Below are 16,689 nucleotides of genomic sequence, written 5' to 3' on the forward strand. Positions count from 1 at the left end.
ATCTTGTCACTTCTCATCAGTCTCGTAGCCCGATGGAGGCTTACAGCGTGTGCGACTGGTGAAACATGCACACACGTCTCTTGGCTTAGGTGGCTTGCAGTAAAAACAACATGGATCCCAACATTGGGAGGGATTTTACCTGTTCAAATAACACTCAGTGACAGCTTTGAATGGCATTGTGAGGCTTCTGTACTTGCGTGTCTTTCTGTGGGCTACAGAAAGCTGATCAGAATGAACACAGCTGCAGAACTTCAACTTGACTGACTGAAGCTCAGTGGCTTACAATCAAGCCTTCATAACACTTCAGAATCTAAACTCAAAAGGAAGTGATCTTCTGTCCGGTATTATAGTTTTAAATCACCGCGTTGCACTGTGAATAAAATACTAAATAAACAGGCCTGCGGCTATCATTGCATAATAAGCAGATCATCGGATCAATAATCTGAGATATTAATCATTGTACTCTTTAAATTTCAAATCACGTCATTTAACAACTGATGTTTTATTTGAATTTCATATATACAGCACTTATGTGCCAAAGAACAAAAGGAATTTTAAGTGAATATAAAAAGACTACGAAATGCACACTTGTCTCTGTGTCTGATGCAGTAGTGCACTATGAGAGCACTCTAGATGACCTCAAAATAGGCGTGTTTTAAATAGTTCCTTTTAAGTCCACAGCGCAGCTTGCATTATGATAATGCCTTATAATGCACATGATTCCATACAGGCTTCATCGTTGCACATTTTTGCATAATTCCAACATTTTTATCCATTAACAGTTACCATCTCTAGTAGGGATGTCAATTTTCACAAATTCCCATGATCGATCGTATTTCAATTAACGATCAATTAATCGTTAGTCTTAATACTGCAATTTGCGTCCACTGCAGTGGCATATAGCCAACAGCATGACAGGGTGTGCAAATGCAGCTCAAAACGCTATGTTCCTCACCAAATGAATGAGGTGGGTTTTTAATATAAATAAAGGGCTAGTAGGATTGTAAAATGTTTCGATGTGATTGATCATTTTATTAAATGACTTATTTAATAATCAAATATAACGACTAATACAACGCGTCACCAACGCCGCCTCAGAAGCATGCTTGTTAGAGAATGTGTACGCTCTTCCTGGGACAACGCGTTGAAAACGGTAGCTAACCCAATGAATTCACAACGATTTAATAAAAGTGTTCATGTTATGTAATATGACAGTTCCGATCATAGTTATTATTAGTAGTGCATTGCTGTTTGAGCTGCGCGCTGAATGAACACCGGTAAAATGGAGCACTTTGCTAGCGTGTTATTTAACTCAAAGAAACGCATCCTATATGAGATTAATCAGATATATACAAAATAAACATAATATTATAAATTATATCTGCACAAAATGACGCAAATGCACTTGAACTAAGTTATGTGCGTGCCATTCAGAATGATGTGTTGTGGACACGCTCTTCCTGGAGCAACGCGATGAAACACGGTAACTAAACCCAAATAATTCACTATGTTTTATTACAATATTGTTCTCTTTATAATGTTATATAATATGACAATCCCAATTATAGTCATTATTAGTCGTGCATAGCCGTTTGAGCTGCGCGCGCTGAAGCTGATCACGCTTTACTACAGTGTTAATTCTTAACCAAATGCATCCTATATGAGATAAATCAGATATGGATAGGCCTACATAAAATAAACAATATTACAACTTGCATTTGCACAAAACAAAAGGCAATGCACACGCAAACTTATAGTCATGATGAAGGTGAAAAATAGTCCCAAACATAACTCTGGTGCGTTCGCTTTACATGTTTTGCGGTTGATGGACCTGCTTAATCGACGATCGAAAAGTTAACGATTAAATGTATTAATCGACAATTAATCGATCGTCAATTAATTGTTAACATCCCTAATCTCTAGTGGACATGACAGTGCTTCTCCAACAATTAAAATGGAAAAATAAAAAATGTAATGTTTAACATTTATTATTAATGATCATTTATTATTATTTTTTATAACTATGAACAGCAACAAGCATTTAAAATTAAATTTAATTGTCCTAACCTAACCCCAACATTTGTTTACAAAGCCTTAAAGGAAATCATACATCTTGTGCTTTCAAATTCAATCTAAATAAACGACTGTATGTGTGAAAGATGTATGGCAATTAAGCTTGCACTGCAAGTGACATGAGTGACCATTTATCGCTTCATAATCATGGCAGTCCAAGCCTGAGATCTGGGCAGCCTCAATATTTACCTGTAAAATAGACTACCATGATTTGTATAAGAGCCTGGAGAGCTTCGCCGAGAGAGGAGCTGAAACGGACAGTGTTTAAACAGCTGTGCAGAGGAGGACTGCTGCTTACAGAAGCCCAGCAGTCGGCAGCTCCCCGATACTCGCGAGCCTTCAGCACCACAGAATTTATAGAAAGGTAACACGTTTACAGTGTATTTAGACAGGCAGGACTGTCCCTAGGCAACCGGCCACCCTCAGTGTCTGTAACGTATCTGAGAGTCAGAGTGCAGATGCCATTCTCCACAGTCTTCAACCTGACCCTAGTTTATGCTTTTTGCCCGATTCACAATAGTACGGCACAACGCCATCTGAAACGGTCCACCAACATATTAGAAATCAGAATGTGTACCCTTGCATACTACTATACAAGTTGGAAATTATTATTGAGGGGCACATCTCGTGAACATGGTACAGCTGGAAGATTGGCGAGATCACATTGTGGGATTTCGACATGAACAAACGAAGGCCACTCTGCGTGAGAGAGAGAAAGTGCCATTTTGCCATTTGGGCTGACAGCAGCAGGTTGCACAACAGAGCTTCATCCTGTATTCTCCAGCTTTGACAGTGCAGCACACACAGAATAGACTGGACAACCTCAGCAAGTTTCACTCCATGAGCAAGAAAAGAAGCATGTGAGAACAGCTTCAGTGCACATTTACTGCCCAGAATGACTTAATACGGTGACGTTTTTCCAAGAGGAGACAGATGTGCACTTTGTACATTTAAACATTTCACAATTTACTCTTAATGAAATGTCTTTTTAGATTATAGGCATGTAAAAAGTGCCTTTTAAAAGAGAAAATCATTTGCTTCTGCTGGTTGTATCTTGGAGCAAACCACAGGTTCGTGAGGAAAGTGGCTTTATTTTCCGTAGAGTAGCATATTCCTCCAGTGTTTAGGAAGTGTGAATGGTCACCGACTTCCTCACACATTTGTGGTTATGTAACAGTTCTAGTAGTGTGCAAACAGAAGAAACGGGTATAAGTAATGTGGAGTGAAACCTGGAATTAACAGGATTAGGCCAAAAGCAAAACAGCCACGGAAAAGACCTGGGACGAGTCACTGAAGTAGTTTCCACTACAAAAAGCATGAAGGCCTGCGGCTAGAATAGTAGAAGCCTTCTTGCCTTGCCGCTGTTATACGCACCAAATCTGCACCGGTCCGCCCTCTCCCTTTGTCTGGAAGCACTGTAGCCTTTATATAAAGTAACAGACGAGGCACTGTAGAGATGCAAGACTCTGGGAAATTTACACACCCATGTTATTTTGCATTGTGTGCACCTTATAGCCCCATTGCACGCAATATATTGTAGCTTTCACCGCTTTATAAATGCACTTTTCTCAAGTGAACACTTCAAACTGCCGGAGACAAACAGCCATTGATGGTGCGGTTAAGCTCCAGTTGGTTGGGGCTGATCGAGCGAGACAATAGCTGGGATATAGGCGAATTGAAGGGGATCTGAGAGGGGGGTTGTTTACATAGTACACTATGTTCTTGATGCAGACGGCCAGTCAAGCACGAGTATTACTTCCACTCGAGCTCCTAATGCGATTTGTGGGCTTTTCGGTATGTTTGCAGACACTGTCAAGATGTAGCTAGCTGTATTGTATCGGACTGAGACCATAAATGAAAAGTGTGCTAAAGTTGGCCTGTTCTCCAGACGTTGTTTTTACAAACGTTGTTTTTACGTGGTCAAAAGGATGTGATTAATATAGCACACTCCTGTAAAACTAATACATTTTCACACTAAAAAGTTTCACCCCTAGTCTGACACATGGCTAGCTTCAATATTTAAATAGAAAATATAATTGAATAAGTGCTTTACCACAAATCTAAATACAAGAAACTAATTTGAAATACTTTTTATGAGAACAAGTTGTACAACTACTTTTCTTTCGAACAAAACAACTGATCAAAAGCACCCAGCAGCCCTCCATCTTTTAACGGAGTGTTTAGGCTTATGTGAATGTTTTTCCAAATGAGATATTTCACGGCATGCAGAGAAAGCATTGAGGCTGATGCTTGATCTAGTTTTAATATCAGTATGAGCACTGTGATAATCAGAAGAGGATCTCCATCCATCCCACTGTGATATAGAAGCCTAAAAAGGAAGAGGCATCTCCTCGTGACTGAACAAAACATTCCTACTGTAACTCTATAGGATGGGTAGTGTGTGAACAGCACAGAACCAAAAGCACACAGTTCTCAGGTGAAACAGGGTTCATGTTCACAGACAGGACAGTAATTACCCTGAAGTAGCAAAAGAGATAACAGGCCTGCCCTCAGCTCATATTTATATAAAAACATGAATCATTCCAGTTTCATGTGCAACTACATGCCAAACAGCCAACACCAAGCAATTTGTTTTTAATAAATCTCTCAAATAGTGTTGTTAAGCCGAAAATCTGCTGATATAATATTTTGCCATTTTATTTTTTTGGCCAAGCTGAATTTTCAGCAGCCATAACTCCAGTCTTCACATGATCCATCAGAAATCACTCTAACATACTGGTGAAACATTTATTATTCTGTATTATCAATGTTGAAAACGGTGCTGCTAAATTTTTTTTTCTGAATTGTTAGATGAATAGAAAGTTAAAAAGAATTTCAAAATTATTAAAATTATTTTTATATGAGTTTAAGGGTGTAGTTCAGTTCGTTTGGTCCAAACCAGTCCTTTTTAGGGGCATCATGTCCCATTTTTGGTTAGCTTGCATGTCTTTGGTCCCTCTTGTGTTCACATTTCATTCAAAGAGCACCAGAGTTCGTTTGGAAGTGGACCAGGATCTTTTCAGCGGTCTTGGTCTGCTTTTTTGTGCGCACCAGGGTTTGGATGGCAGCGTTCACACTTATTCAAATGGACCACACAAACAGAGCAATCGCACCAAACATGCCAAGTGTGAACATACCATAAAAGTATTTAATGCAATGAATACACAGGCATTATTATGGGCCAATCTGCTGTAGATATTGGTAGCTGCATCAGCCATTAAAAATCCCATAGTTTCGACCACTAATCCCAAATATTTACATGTTAGACACCTAGGGAAATGCTTTACGTAAATGCACACACAACACTGGGGCCCACACTGTGCATTTCCCCAATAATTTACCATGTCTCTGTTGGCTCTCTTTCTTACTAAACTGCACTGCCTGTTTTTTCCAGATTCACTGAGTGGACTCCCCCGCCTGCTCCCTCTCTCCATCTGTCATGTCAGCCTGTGACGAGTGTTCCTCTCTCTCCGCTCTGCCCTAATTCTGAGAAGAATATATACGCTCAGTGCCAACAGGCAGAATCCAGTTTGCTTATGGAAAAGAGCCCATGAGGAGAGGCGCGGAGCTGTCCGGGCAATGAGGTGGGAAGCATTCCAAGCCCTCCCTCCACAGCGCTTAAAAACCTCAGAAGCATCTCTGCAGTCGTGTGCTGGCCTGTGTGAGCACACACACCTGCATCAGCGCTGGAGCTGCTCTATATGCTTGGCAAAAACAGACACGCGACTCACTGAAGCCGAGTAAGGGAGCATTACTGACTACAGCCATAGACACATGAAGTGTCTTATTGTTTATCACACTAAAAGATAGGTGGCAATCATAATACATTAAGTAAAAGTTGGAGACAGCAGAAAAGAGATTCTAATACTGGGAGGTAATAGCAAAGTCCCATTTTAAATCACGGTAAAGGTACACATACATATTCTTTTGTTCTATTTAGGACTGTCACGATTCCTTGATTAAACTCGAGTACTCGATTAAAAAAAAAAAAAAAAAACAATCATCGACTGCAATTTACCGGTGTCGAGTAACCGGCAAAATGCCAGAAGCGGCGCGTTCCACAGACGAAAATCCATGAACCGCATTATTAGACCGTTTTCTAAGGCTGCACAATGTATTAAAACCATTTAAAAAAACATACTACAGCAAATATTAGAGATTAAGTGAACATTTGACTTAAGTGTTGTTTGGCCAATATGAAACAAGGATTTGATCATGCTATAAAGTGTTGTTTGGCCAATATGAAACAAGGATTTGATCATGCTATAAAGTGTTGTTTGGCCAATATGAAACAAGGATTTGATCATGCTATAAAGTGTTGTTTGGCCAATATGAAACAAGGATTTGATCATGCTATAAAGTGTTGTTTGGCCAATATGAAACAAGGATTTGATCATGCTATAAAGTGTTACAACAACCACCAGGCTGCAGGCATTTGTTATAATACATAATTGTTGTTCTATAAAACCATATGATTACTTGCTTTTGATTAAAGGCTATTGTTTGCTTAGGTCTAGTTTTATTACCACAAACAAATTCTATTACTTGATTAATCCTCAAAATCCACCAATTACTCAAATAATCGTTAGTGACAGCCCTAGTTCTATTGCATTGCTACACACCTGTTCACAAACTTTGATCATCAGACTCTTAAATCCTCATTGTTCCTCACTTTTGTCTCTCATCTATGGGTGGCAGATCATTTAAGCCCCTTTCACACAGCGCGTTGATTCCGGTAACATTGCTGGGATCAGTCCCGGAACGTCTTTTCGGGATCTTTACGGGATGTGTGTGAACGCACTCACAGATTCTGGAAAATCACTGGCAGTGTGAATGAACCAAAAATCAAACGATCCCAGGACAAATCCCGGGACACATTTTCAGATTTTCCGGAATCTCTGTGTGAAAGGGGCTTTAGTGTCATGTCAAGTCAAGTCATCTTCATTTATATAGCGCTTTTAACAATGTAGATTGTTTCAAAGCAGCTTTACAGAGATAAACGTATAATTTAAGGTAACAGAATGAACCATAGCACCAAAACTATGGACATTATCACTATTTGTTCCTTCAAGTCTCAATTCAAATCTATTCTCACAGTATTTTCATCCTTCTGTGTATTTGTATGTTTTTGAGCATATTGTTATGTCTATATTATTGTCCTTCTGTACAGCAACCTTGAGCTTGGGAAAGGCGCTTTATAAAACTTTTTTTAATTAAAAAAAAGCTGGTAATGTTTATTGTTGAACAATCAATCATTTTACACATTAAAAATGTAATTTAGTTCCAAATATAAAGAGAAAATGGTCAAAGACGAAGCAAACCAACGGTATTGCATAGCAGTTACACAGCATCACACTGCTCAGCCCTAGTGCTCATGCATGGTGATGCCAGTTTAAGTCCACCTTCTGTCATCCCCCTCTCCTGTTCTCCACTTTTCTGCTCAAATTCTATATTCAATAACAAATACTGATCCCATTAATTAAAATGTGGCTAAAATGCAAAAAACAACAAACCAAAACAATGAAGCAGCTATGTTGAATCATATCAGCTACGCAAAACCATACATAGACAAATATCCTGCATGTAATTTAGTTATGAAAAATCTGCAGTGGAATGCAGTGCATGTGTAGGAGCGGAGGCCATGTGGAGACAACAGGAATCTCTCCTCCCTCCCGATCGGACGGCACACATCCCTCTCCCAGAACCCCTTTTCTCCATTCAGGCGGAAGAGAACCTGAGGGAGCCTCAAGCATAGCCTGTCCTCTTTATGCGTTACATAACCGCTGCTTCATTCAGCGAGGGGACCCCCGTTCGCACGAATCACTGTGCGGGAACACGGCTCCGCTCCCTCTGCCAGTCCTCCCCTTTGTGCCCGTTTGTTTAAACGGGAAGGGGACACAGGCGCAAGGCAAGCGGACACGCCGCCTCCTTCCGCAGAGCTGGCAGCACAACAGACGTGTGCTGTTCGTGCCAGAGAGCAGTGCTCTCAGTGTAGAGGAAATACACCAAAGACAGAAGTGGCCACTGCATTCATACACTGACCTAGATGTCAGTCAGCAGCCCTGATCACAAACATTTGTGGTAACATTTCACATTTGCACTTAAATTCCATTCTAATTTTAAGTGTATGCTGAATATGCAATGCAATATTGCAGAGTTTGACTGGACGTGCATGGTTTGATGTCAACAATAATATATACAGTAAAGATTGAAGAATTTCATTTTTTGGGTGAACTTTAAGGGAGCTTACCTCCGAAACAAGCAGGAGCTGTAAATGGCTGCCGCACAGACCTGACAGAGAATCACCAGAGAAGATACTCTGCACAGAGTGATATCTGAGCCGCAGACTTCAAGCAGCCATTGCATGCAAAGGATATGCAACAAAGTACTAAACGTGACTTTAATTTGCATAATATTGTCCCGTTCAAGCAGCGTCTCGAACACTGTCTGTGTGTGAACATGCAAGCCCGTACTCTTACCAGTAACCAAATCGACAGTGACCAAAGTATATTAAAGATGGCGACGTCAATAAAACTGAAAAGTCTAAACACTTTTGACAAGTGTTCAACATGTCCAATTGGCAGCGGGATTGCTTGGCGCTTCTTTTATTGCCTTTTTTCACATATTTTAGTAATCATCACAAATTAGGTATCATTCGAAACCTTAAACACTCAAAATTCATCCTGTGAAAAACATTTTGAAATCGGACATTGCATTACCATAGAAATGATTTAAATACTTTAAATCCTTTTAGTGGGCTACTCCCCCTAGTAGGCGGTGTCATATTTCATATTACAACATTTATTTAAATTTTTATAAATCAAAACTTTTTATAGTCTTGACAAAACACTTATTGTCAGAAAGATTCAAGGTTCCATACTTGGCGACTATTTTGTGATAGAAGTGACGAATGTTTTTATTTGTTGCAGGAGAACGCATCAAAACATTCAAAGGAATGTGGGTTTCACCTGGGGCCGGTTGCACCAGCCGTGCGGAAAACAAAAGCCTAGTTTTGACGTAAATGGGCACCAAGTTACAACTTTCACACTACTAAATATTTTTGCATTGCACCATTAAACTTAGCTGAAGCATGAAGCATACTTAGCCAAGTATAAACTAAATATTTAAGGAAGCCTCCGATCAGTAAACGTTGGAATAAAATAGCAGACAGATTAAACTGCATCAATAAGCTCTTGTTTTATCTGACAGACTTCAATTCTTTAGCCATATGTGATAATGCTGGCATTTACACTCGCTTTGAGATTTTAAGAGAGAAAACAATGTGAATAAATTACTTTGTTAGTGGCTCTTGAACATGAACCCGTCCTAACAGTGTGCTCTGTGTGCATCTTTCCATCGGTCCGTGTTGTGCATGTCAAATAAAATCAGTCAAAATAAATAAATATCATTTCTTAAGTTATTTATCCTAATAGATTCTGCTTCAAATACAGTTTGTGAATGTTATTTACATATAAAAACATATATATTGTATGTAATAGAAAACTTATTTTTACAGTTAGTCACGTGATGCAAAAGTAGTAAGAATGAAGGATAAACTGAATTTCACGACATTCCAACACAACTTCTGCTCACGTATTTGAAAGCTGCAATTTGATCATTGAGGGCAAACGTCATATACGTGACAGTTTCTTTAAATATTTTACTGACCTCAAACTTTTGCTGGGTTTATACCAAGATGATTCAAACAAATGACTGTTTGTGTCACACTTACATAAATGACAGTTGTCAGTAAATGTTCAAAATGTCATCAGTAAGTTCATCAGGTTTACAGTACTGAAGATAACAGACACTGAAACCTGCAAAGTTTTTCAGCAATGTAGCCTTGAGCCCAAGACTAACAGATTTAAGACTGATATGTTTTTCAGGAATCACGAGAGTCTGCTGAACTGGCAGATTGTCTATCACTCTTGGCATTTATGATGGAGAGAGCATGTCTGGTCTATGAAAGATGCCAGTTACATCACTCTGTGCTCCTGTAATGACAAGCAAACCTCAGTCGAGTGGCTCGGGTAATGCTTAACATTACTACTGGGAATTGAATTTACCTCTCACGCTAATGGAGCCAAGAAAACTGTGCTTGTTGATGAAGACGACCTTCGACCTGAACACGATGAACCATAATGCTGTTTCAGAGGAACGTTTTAAGGTCATTGTTTGTGGCGACTTCTTAACCTCACACTACATGGTTAAGTGTTCAAGCCTGGCTATATTTACCCTGTTCGCTCTTCTCTTCCTGCCACACACCCTGATCACCCCTTCATCTCATTAAACATTCACTCACAGAACCCAATATACCAGATTACTACTAGTCTATGTCAGATGCAAATCCATGACGCCCACATCTTGACTGTAATAGACTTAATCTCTGGGCGCGGTGTATAAAAAAACTGGTGAATTGTGTGGCTAGATTAAGATCGATAGATTAAGTCAACATTTTCCTTCCAATATGATAACATTGGATATGAAGTTATAAATGCAAAATGTACCAGAAGTCTCAGGTATACCATGTACCAATAAATGGGTTGACCGCTCACAGAGAAAGACATGCTAGCTGGAGAGAGAAACAGACAGCGATATGGAGGGGGGAGTGGCAGAGCCCAGCCGGTTATAACCGGTCCTCTTGACTCCGAGGAGCTCTCGGTCCCTATAGTACAGTTACAAAAAGGCAGCTGGGTTTTCCCTATTTGAATCCCTCAGTTTTCTATTTGTCTTTGTCATTTGCACCCAGCTCTAGCAGCTTCACTTCATGACTACAAGGTCTCAAAGGCCCAACAAAGGTCATACAAAAAACAGTGCTTAGATGATGACAGCAACACTGAAGCTAAAAACAACAAAGGAACAAAGACAATACAGGGCCGGGCGGCATGATGGTATAATACAGAGTGGCAGTAGAAATGCATCAACTTGTAGAGATGTTGCTACATTGTTTACAGATGGACATATCCATGTGCCTTTTATTGGGCTGGACCGCTTTATGTAATTCACAATGTGTGGGCCATGAAAAACGTGGATTAAAATATAGCATGCAATTTGTCCTTTAAAAAAAAGCCAAGGAAGAACTAAAGCAACATTATTGCAGTGCTTTAGTTGTTGCCAAGTAATGTTGCTGCATTCACTTGCTGCATTAATATGATAATACAGTCACATTTATGTGCAAATATCATTTTACAAAGTGGCTCATCCAGTCAGATTTCAGAGTGGGAACAGTTTAGTAATATTGTTTTTCAATGGTTTTGTTTTTAATTCCAGTGTTATATAATGCGAAGTAGGGGTGCAACAATATATCGTGTCACAATATATCGCAATACAAAAATACAACAATATGTATCGTGGATAGTGACAATATGTTATCATGGATAGTTCACCCAAAATAAAAATTACCCTGTGAGAAAAAATTGAAGTTTTCAGAGTCAGTACGACATTAAACTACAATATATTATGTTGAATATAATGCATAATAATGGGGGAATATTAGTGGGTCCTGATAATGCTTAAGTTATAAGTCTTATGTTACCAGTAAAAAGTGGTCTACATTATTTTAAATACATCTAGCCAGTGACAGAGTGCAAGCATATTCGTGAAATTACAGTTACTAAAATAATTCTGTATTTTCAGGGTCAGAATCATGAATATATTTATTCTGGTGTCACCATTGTCTAAGCCTATTCATTTACACCCACAATGTTATATCAAATTTAGCATTTAATCAACAGTAAATTTTTTCTTAACCTTTTATTATATGTCTTGGAGTATTGCAATAATATCGTATCGTGAGTTCAGTATTGTGATATGTATCGTATCGTTACACCCCTAATGCGAAGTAGATGTTTTTGCATTGATGCCATGTTTATTTAAATATAATGAATAATCTTATCATGTTGGATGAGTAGATACCATTAGAAACATTAAAATAATAAGGATAATAAAAACATAATGAGGAACCTTTTCACATGTAAAGAAGGGCTGGGTAATTTTTTATTAAAAACTACTATATATAAGGTTGAATATAAATGTATAATATTGCAATGGGGGTTCTGATCATAAAATAATAATAATATATTTTTTTAAAACAACAACTTTATTTTGGTTTAATATTGCGATAAGCATCATACCATGAGCTCAGTATCGCAATTTGTATCGAATTATGGCACGAGTGTATCGTTATACCCCTAGTAAAGCATCTATTTTTTAGTTAAGATTTACAAAACATCTGTTAAGTTACAAGCAACATTTATACAAATGACATATGCCGTTGCAGTTTTACAAAATTACTCTGTGATATAACGTTTCAGTCACACCAACCCTTATATGAATGTAGTATCTAATAGCTGCTAGTTTATATACTGAGGCACAAAATCAAACAGTACATATAATAAACTGAAATAAAATTTAACTCAATAAGGAATTAAAATTAAACACAATAAGGAAATTAAACATGCTTTTTGTAAATGTACATTGTGATGCATAACTTTCTTTAAAATATGCTTAGGGGCTTGAAATATCCTGGAAATCTATTTCACTTAAGTATTTAACATGATATAAATGTAATATAATTTGTGTTAGACCCAATGAACTCACTCCCCAAAAAACAAAAAAACCGAAGCACAGAGAGAAGGCTTGTGAAGAAAAAAAACCACCACCATGAAGTTTGCACAGCAGTTCTAGGAACATAAGACGTTTTCCCTGAAGACAAAACTGGAATTCCATATGATTTCAAGGAATGGAGCCAGGCAGGTATACACTAGTAAAACAGATCTAGATTGCACAATAGGTGCAAACAGGAGGGCAGCGTGAAGCAGCTGACGTTGTTTTGGTCATACAAGTTGACTATGCAGAAGTAACCTTTCATTTTTTTGTAATTCAAATCTCAAAAACTTCTACAGTCTCTCTCTGCATGAGCGAAAGTTGGACGCACAAGATCTAAAGCGGCACTGTTAAAATGACCTTAGAGCTGTGCTGGTGCTGGCAGACGTCATTCTGTGATAAATGTGAGGGAGGTTTCATTTCAATGGACTTTCCAAATGGCACGGCTTCTGACGTACCTGGTGAAACAAGCAGAATGCCGTCTCTGGTGATTAGCCATTTCATACAAAACATTTTGAAAAATAACGCACTGTTCAAAACAAACATAGGTCTGCTTGTGTGTTATTTCTGCAGCAACACGTGTTCTTAGAAGAAATTGCACAACTTGTTTACTTTTCAGGAAATTAATGAACCTGCCATCTAACTAACCGTAAACAGCACTCCTCCATCTCACAGGCTCAGCACAGCATGAAGCCAAGACAATAAAACACACTGAAAAGGTTTTCCACACACAACATCAATCTGACATGAGCTGAGCTTTTTCCAAACAATTAATCTGAAATCAAGTCAAATAAAGCTGAACATTTCTCATATCATATCTCTGATATGGTCAACACTCTCATATGGAGGTATATAGGTTATCAACAAAGGCACTGGTTAAATGAATCAGACGCTTCAAAATCATTTAAAACACATGACCACACACAAAGGGATAAAGGTTGAGTACAGCTAGAGGTGTTAGACGCTACACCAGTTTGGATGGTCACATTTGCCCTCTTGTGTTCATTGGTGGCAACAACAAAAGGAAAGTGCGATGATATATCATAATGCCATATGATAAACATATTTAGAACCATGTCACTAAAGTCACCGGTATCATTTAATCATTTGCATAATTTATACAGTGTTGATCATTTTAACTACTAATTTCCTAAATTATTTCTTGCATCTAGAAAGTGAGGCAAGAATCATATCATTAGTGATTTGACCAAATCTTTAATAATTCAACTTCAATGTGTCACTTGTCCTGTATTAACATTTTTCTAAGCAATCTGACCTACTGGTTGACAAACAAAATGGTAAGGGAATTAAAGAAAGATACACTATCATTTTTTTTTTTTCTCCAAAATTAACCATTTAAATGATCAATCAAGTCGATACATCAATCCTTCTTCCAAAACCGGGTTTTTGTCTTCCTCTGATTCACTATGGTAAGCTGCTTATTTGAGACCCGTCGGGATGTTTTTCACAGGAAATTGTGTACATGCAACCGCCCGTACGAGTCTCACCATATCTGGAAATAGAAAAAAGTTGCTCTACTTTGATGCATGTATGGTTTGGGAGTGGCATATGTTAGTTGTCACAACAAGCGAGAATTGTTTTGAACATTTGAGAATTGTGAGAACAAGAGCACACAAAATCGCCAAACAGAGGAGTGTCTAAAGAGAGAACTTAAGAGGTTATTTTATTGAACAGATAAATTGCCATTTGTAACTCAGTTCTTTGTAAAGCATTATCTATTGTGAAGGGTTGTATTCATCTGCAGTCACGCAGAGCCGAAGCACAACCAAAACAATGTTCTTCCCCAAAATGCATGCAGTTTTGCAAACCCTCTTCGCACACCTTAGCAATAGAATCGCCATTGGCTAGTACATTTTTAAGTTTACTCGCCAGGCATTATATACATATTTATTTACATTTATATTTATTTAATTATTTGCCTGCGTTTAGGTTACATTCGGCTCCGTTCACAGACGCTACTCCACTGCCTCCACATGAACTATCATTTGTATGCGTAGAGCAATCTCTGACTCAAACTCCATCTCTGCACATGCTGTGAGTTCGGGTTGCTTGCAACGTTCATCTGGGAATGCAATGTGCGCCATTTCATCAGATTTGTAAGGAGAATTATTTATAAACCAACGCCAACACAGGAGAATACCTCATTATATGTTTCTAAATATGCAAACTGTTCATCGTGATTTCAAAATAAGTCTAAACCCTCACTCTGAGTTTGCATGTTTTGATGTCGATATTTTCTTATTCAAGAAATTACAGTGGCTGTAGCATTTCTATTTTAAAGAAGTTGCCAAATATGAAAGGTTAAGTTATCATTTGAATTAAATATTGTTTGGCCAATATTAAACCAGGTTTTGATCTACTGTAAAGTGGGACAACACCAGGCTGTTGGTGCCCTCTGCAGGCATTTGTTATAATACATAATGTACATAAGTTGAATGTCAAAATTATGTAGGCCTATATAATATTATGCATTTAATAGTGTTTTTGTATAAAACTATAATATGATTACTTGATTTTGATACTTTATTACTGAAACAATTATTGCCTCATTGTTATTTGTATTTTAAGCCATTTTAAAGGCTATTGTTTGCTTAGGTCTGTTTTAATTAACAAAATATCTGATTAATTGACAAAATAATCAACCAATTACTCGATTACCAAAGTAATCGTCAGTGACAGCCAATCAGTCAATCAAACATTATATTATGATATTATGATAAATCAAACACTATTTAAAAGGTCCCGTTCTTCGTGATCCCATGTTTCAAACTTTAGTTAGTGTGTAATGTTGTTGTTAGAGTATAAATAATATCTGTAAAATTATAAAGCTCAAAGTTCAATGCCAAGCGAGATATTTTATTTAACAGAAGTCGCCTACAACGAACGGCCCGTCTGGACTACATCCCTCTACTTCCTTCTTTAATGACGTCACTAGAACCGTTTTTTTGACTAACCTCCGCCCACAGGAATGCTCCCTCAACTCTACCGAAATTCGTTTATGTACTTGCGCACTTCTTATAACTTACTGTGTTTACTCAGCTCTTACGGTGATTTTCTGAAGTAAAACTGACGCTTCATCTTTTGTGTGATGTACAATAAACTTTATTAAACTCATCAGTATATGTTTGATCATCATTCGGACCTGGTCCGAAACAGCAGACTTGTAGGCTATTAATAAATAATGGATACAAGCAGATGACAAATACGTTATAATAACCGTAATTAAACTACTAAACTATACCTGTTTCATCTCTATACAGCACTCTGACTCTGTAGGCATTATTGTCTCGAAATGAACACCGTTACTGAGAGTTTCTGATATTATCATCATTCCGTGAGATGAAATTGTCCTGACAGACTGAGCGCGAGCTCATGAAGCTCCGCCCCCTGGGTCGTCCAGCAGCAGCTTATTTGCATTTAAAGGGCACACACTAAAACAGTGTTTTTCTGAGCCCCCAAAAATGACAATTTAAACATGCTGTAAAAAATGATCTGTTGGGTATTTTGAGCTGAAACTTCACATACACACTCTGGGGACATCAGAGACTTATGTTACATCTTGTGAAAAGGGGCATAATACGGGACCTTTAAAGCTACAATATGTAATTTTTTTCACCGCTAGGGGTCGCTAGGTTGATGACACATAAGCGGAATTTTGGAACTTGCCGTCATGCCGATGGATCTAATAATGTTTATGGATGAGTGAATACATTGTTTTTTAACATGACTGTGGTATGATAGCTAATGAGAGACAGATATCAGCACCACACGCGAGTCCCACGTATATAAAAGAATGAGGACATTTCATTTGACCGAACTACATGCAAGGGCTGAATTAATACTCACACAGGTCAGTTTATTAGACGAATTAAACTTGTGAGGTAACGCATCGCTGTTTCACTTGGTCTACTAAACTATCACACTAAACTGCATTTGAGTGTGTTGAAAGTTACAAAGTTATTCTATGTGTTAGTTTGTTGGCTGTATGAG

The 16,689-nt window shown here is 38.1% G+C and overlaps 1 protein-coding gene across 1 annotated transcript in view; it reads right to left on the minus strand.

The window, feature by feature from the left end:
• Nucleotides 1–16,689, minus strand: part of tsc22d1 (TSC22 domain family, member 1) — a 46,516-nt gene that overhangs the window by 8,036 nt on the left and 21,791 nt on the right. The gene's annotated exons all lie outside the window — the stretch shown is intronic.

Source organism: Abramis brama (assembly GCF_963993115.1).
Source record: "Abramis brama genome assembly, chromosome: 8".
Taxonomy (NCBI): Eukaryota; Metazoa; Chordata; class Actinopteri; order Cypriniformes; family Leuciscidae; genus Abramis; species Abramis brama.